Source organism: Nicotiana tabacum, chromosome 23 (assembly GCF_000715075.1).
Source record: "Nicotiana tabacum cultivar K326 chromosome 23, ASM71507v2, whole genome shotgun sequence".
In the NCBI taxonomy this organism is placed as follows: domain Eukaryota; kingdom Viridiplantae; phylum Streptophyta; class Magnoliopsida; order Solanales; family Solanaceae; genus Nicotiana; species Nicotiana tabacum.
Window position 1 is genome coordinate 105151914 of NC_134102.1, and position 5101 is coordinate 105157014.

At 34.7% G+C, this 5101-nt stretch overlaps 1 long non-coding RNA gene across 1 annotated transcript; it reads left to right on the plus strand.

Moving 5' to 3' along the window:
- Positions 1-967: 967 nt before the first annotated feature.
- LOC107788468 (uncharacterized) lies at positions 968-2527 on the plus strand. The gene is made up of 3 exons (XR_012706115.1): positions 968-1345; positions 1793-1853; positions 2093-2527. It is a non-coding gene; the product is annotated as an uncharacterized LOC107788468 (long non-coding RNA).
- Positions 2528-5101: the final 2574 nt, after the last annotated feature.

The window sequence follows — 5101 nt, forward strand, 5'->3', positions numbered from 1 at the left end:
GCATGAATTTGTGTCAAAAATTCATGTCTAATTTCCTATTTCTCGCGCTCTGCTCTTTTGCGGTTTATGATAGTTTAACTTGGTATGTCAATCACTGATTAATATGAATTTTCAGTTCTTCTCGCATTAATTTTTATTGATAGTCTCTGTGGATGTTTCTTTGTTTATTTAATATCACTTTGATTTGCTTCCTTACTTACGCTATTTCAAGGAATTTTGCTTCAATAAGGAAAAACTGTCGGAATTAACTTTTTTTATTTGACTTTCTTCAAATGCTTTATTGATTTATTTGTCCTAAGTAGGATTATGATTCTATTCATCTTTGTTCTTCCAAATACTTAGATTGGTTCTTATTCTTTTACTCTCTTTTCATTTGAGGGTAGCAGAGAAATTCATTGTTGTTTTGAAATTATGGAGCTATGTCTCAACTCCTGTTATAATTCATTTTGGGATTCTTCTATACTCAGTCAAATAAATAATCACCAAAGTGGGTCTGCTCAGTGTAGATCAAAGTGATATACGAAAAGTACCTATAATATTCATTCATGATTCATGGTGCTAATTCATGAAGCTGATGCTTCCCATGAAATTTGAAATGGAAGACATAGACTAACAAAAGTTTTGGCTATTTTTTGTTTAAGTTGTTGGATAGGTGCTATATAGGTTAATTCTTCCTTTAAATATTAGAATAATAATACAACCTTTTTGTTATAAAAGAAATCTTGTGTTAGAGTCCATCTTCAAAAAAATCCCAAAGGAAATAAATATCATATTTAAAGGAGCGAAATTTCAGAATGACTGCATATGGAGCGCGTGAGGTGTAGATATATAATATTAGATGAATTATAAATAAAGCGGGCCCCATCTTTTTTCAAAGAATTAATCATCTTACACGGTAAACTAAGTGTGTGCATACAAAATGTTGGTAGAGGGCTCACTTTATCAGCAAGCTTGGCCACGCGTAAGTACAGATGCTATTAAAAAGACTTCATTCAAGCTTAACTTAGTGCTGATTTTTTAGGGAATTTGGTCTCTTCTTCTGAAAATTTAGTTCTGATTTTTGCTTTGCTTGTATGAGCTGTACCTTTGCTTCTATTTCTATTGCCAATTGAAGAGTCTTTTAAGTAATTTCATTTGGGTTTCATTTTGCTTTTGCCTAAAATTATTCTTTGTAATTTTTGTTCCTCGAGTTTCACTCATTTTTTGGTAGATGTCTGTGTTTCTGACTATACGGAGATGACGAGGCTCGAAAAAACTGTTGATTCTACCTCCGATAAAAAAAAATAAAAAATAAAAAAGAGAAACGTCAATGGTTGCAGAAGGAGCACGAATCTAAATTCCCCAGGTACATCAGATTAAGCTAGCATATGAATCTAAATATTGACATCTGTATTTATTCTAAATTCTGTGTGATACAGTTCAAGGAAGAATGTTACCTGGTTAATCATTTTTAGTTTACAATATACATTGATATGCTTAATGAGAGAACTAAAATTGTGACAATAGAATAACTAGTCATCAACTTGCTGCCGAGAAAGTTTGAACGTTGTTAAGGGTAGGATGAACACTGTATTGGCTATTCAAATAATTAGTGAACTTTTTAGGGACAAATTGACATTCAAGATTCTTTACTTGCCACGTAAGAACATGTAAGATCATAGAGCTTCTCCTGGTTTTGATTCTGATAATTTAAGTCTAAACATATATCTGCTCTACAATTCAAATTTCAATTTGAATTTATGTGTTGTTTTTTAGCTAACATGTGATGACAAAATTATTTATTTTTCAACAGCTGATGGTACTGCTCCTCTTCCTCAGACTCTCAAGCTACTCAAGATCTTACTTGATAAGGGGCAAGTCATATATGCCTGGCCTTATGTTTCAATTATTTTATATTTTGCTGAACTGAATCTGTACAGATCAAAAATATATTCATTTAACACCAGGAATTCTTCGGCATTCTTGCTCAACTGCTGAAATTCTTTTATGTTTTCAGTTACAACACTTGGTTCTTGATAAGAAAAAATCGGCAGCTTATTTGTTTTTTAAACCATCTTTAACTGTAAGCTCTTTCATTTTTTTATTACCCTAGGAATGATCAGAGAGTCAAGGAAAAGGTTGTAAAGGAGACCAGAAAAAATGCCATACTGCTCACTGAAGACTCATGTCTTAGAGATATGACATACATCAACTTTTGGTTCTTTATTTCTCACTGAAGCAGAGGAGAAGAAATTCCCATATTGGCCTGCTCATATTTTATAAGAACGATCATGACGAGACGGTGACCAATGTTTCATATGGTCCGGAAATTGGAATTGAATTCTACGCTAACCTCACTCCTCATAACTCTTGCACCAACTTCATAAATATAAACACAAGAAGAGATAAATCTTCATTTAGACACTGTAAACTCTTGATCAGTGCTCATTTTTGTTAACTGCAAAACTTTTGGGTGGTTGCGTCTATACATGAACTGATTATATGTATTTTGTTCCCATTTACCTATGACAGCTGATGCTTTCTTGGATATAGTTGATGCTATTGGGCTATGCCCGCGGCTAATCGTAACTAGTATATATATATACGTGGCTTATCTAAAAACATTACATATACGTTACACTCTTAAAATTAGTGCTCAAATAGTATGGCGTGACACCATAAGCCAATCTCAAATCTCACCTAAGAAAGCAAACTTTATACCCTAGTTGCGTAATTTAAAATTTTTAAAATTTTACTGACCTAGGCCTCAAACGAATAATATTACTAGTAAATTGAGTTGTTATATATTGTATTAGAGCAGCTATACGTGTCGATTCTCTAAAAAGGAGTGTATGTATGTTAAATATATATGGAAGCAAACCTAAGACCTTAGTGACAGTTTTCGTTTTTGAGAAATTTTCATAAAATACTACAATTTAGAGCCTAATTATTATAAATAATTATAGTTTGTCTAATTATCATTCGTAGCTATTCTTCAATTGTCATCAGCTTGTATCACTTATATTACAGCATGTATCAATTGTATTTGTTCGCGCAACGAATACAACTTGTATAAACTTTATTTATTCGTTTGCCAAACGAACACAACCTGTATCAACAATATTCATTCGCGTAATGAATATAACAATGCGAAATATAGAGGTGTATACAAAGGAACCAACCTGTATCGACTGTATTCGTTTACGCAATGAATACAACCAACAAAAAATAGGTCGTGATGGCGTCTAACGCCGCCGTCAGGCAAGCCAACGGTGATTTACCAATTTAATTACTCATTTTTAATATTTTGAAATCGTATTTTTTCTTAATTGAACAGTATAAAATAGAATTTACAAAGTAAATAAAAATGTTTACACGAACCACAACACTGAATAACCCGAAGGAAACTCTCAAAATCGGTGTCACAAGTGCATGAGCGAAATTTCTAAGGAGTACAATAATAATGCAACAATTGTCCGAATGTAATAAGACAGAATAAAATGAATAGTACAATGGAGACTCGGTAGACTGCGATGCATAGCCTGGAATGCAGCTCACATAAAGTCTCCTCAACAGGTGCGCCTACGCGTCAGGATGATCATCAAATGAACCTGTCAGATCCTGCACATTTAGTGCAGAAGTGCAGCACGAGTACGTAAATCAATGCGTACCCAGTAAGTATTTAGCCTAACCCGGATAAGTAGTGATGAGGGGTCGACATCGACACTTACTAAAGGTACAATAAATCAATATAATAAAACATGAGCAGGTATGAAGCATATGGCAATAATGGAGTAAATCTGTAAGTTACATAATCTTCCAAATATTTCCTTTAGAGCATGAATTTCTAAATCTCGTATTCTATATTAACATCTAATAAATGTCAAGTACCAATATCAAATAAATAAGTAATACCATATAAAGAGTCGGGCATCAGTGGAAACATTAGCTCGTGAATATTCGGACTACTAGCGATTTACGCACGATACTGCCGAGATCGTTCGGCCCGATCCAGAATAACATGTACACTGCCGAGGGACGTGCAGTACGATCTATAGATGCATCTATATACTGCCAGGCGTTCGGCCTGCTCCACAAGAAAATGAAGGAAGTTACCGAATTACGAGATACGTGTTTACAATACAACACATGAACTTAATATGAATATAATCTTTACCATTCCTCGAATAACTCGCCCAAAATTCAAAGTGTTAAGGCTTGGCCTATTGTACATATGTTTATTTCTAAATCGATTTCAATTATAACTTCAATTAAATAAGCCAGCAAAATGAATTCAAAAAATTCAAATATTACATGATAAGATCCTAAGTCTACCCGGACATAAACATGCTTTAGCTACGCACGGACTCTCGTCACATCGTGCGTACGTAGCACCCACAACTAGTTGCACATAACAATAAAAATCACCTAGGGGTAGTTTTTCCCTCACAAGGTTAGACATGAGACTTATCTCGCTCCGAAGTTCCATAACCGGCTCCAAAACCTCTATAACACCTCAAACCAATGCCCGACGATCCAAAACTATTCAACAAATGTGCAAACCCATCAGAATATATTCTAATACCCATAATTAATCATTTTAAACAATTCCCAACTCCGCACGAAAAGTCGATAAAATCAACCCTTGAGCTCACGTGCCCGGATTTCGAAAGATTTCGAAGATAAACTTTACCCATAACACCACGAACTCAAATATATGATTTATTCCTAATTCCATTTCCAACTTCGTGATCAAAATCCAAAAATATCAAATTCTAGGTTTTCTACTAAAATTTTAAATTTTTACTAATTTTCATGTTTAAATCCATATATAAACCATGTATTTAATTTGTAATAGGTGAGAATCACTTACCTTGTGATGGGTGACGAAGAAGCTCCTCCAAAATCGCCCCAAGCTCGGCTCCCATAGCCAAACCCCGTTTTTGCTATCTTATACACTGCCTATGCGACCTTCTTCGCGAACGCGGCAAGTCTATCGAGTTCACAAAGCAATACCAGCTCCAGCTCAAAAAATGCCTTTCGCGAATGCGAGTCACATCTCGCGAACGCGATGCTTTACCAGGCGAACCTTCGCGAACGCGGTTCACTCTTAGCGAACACG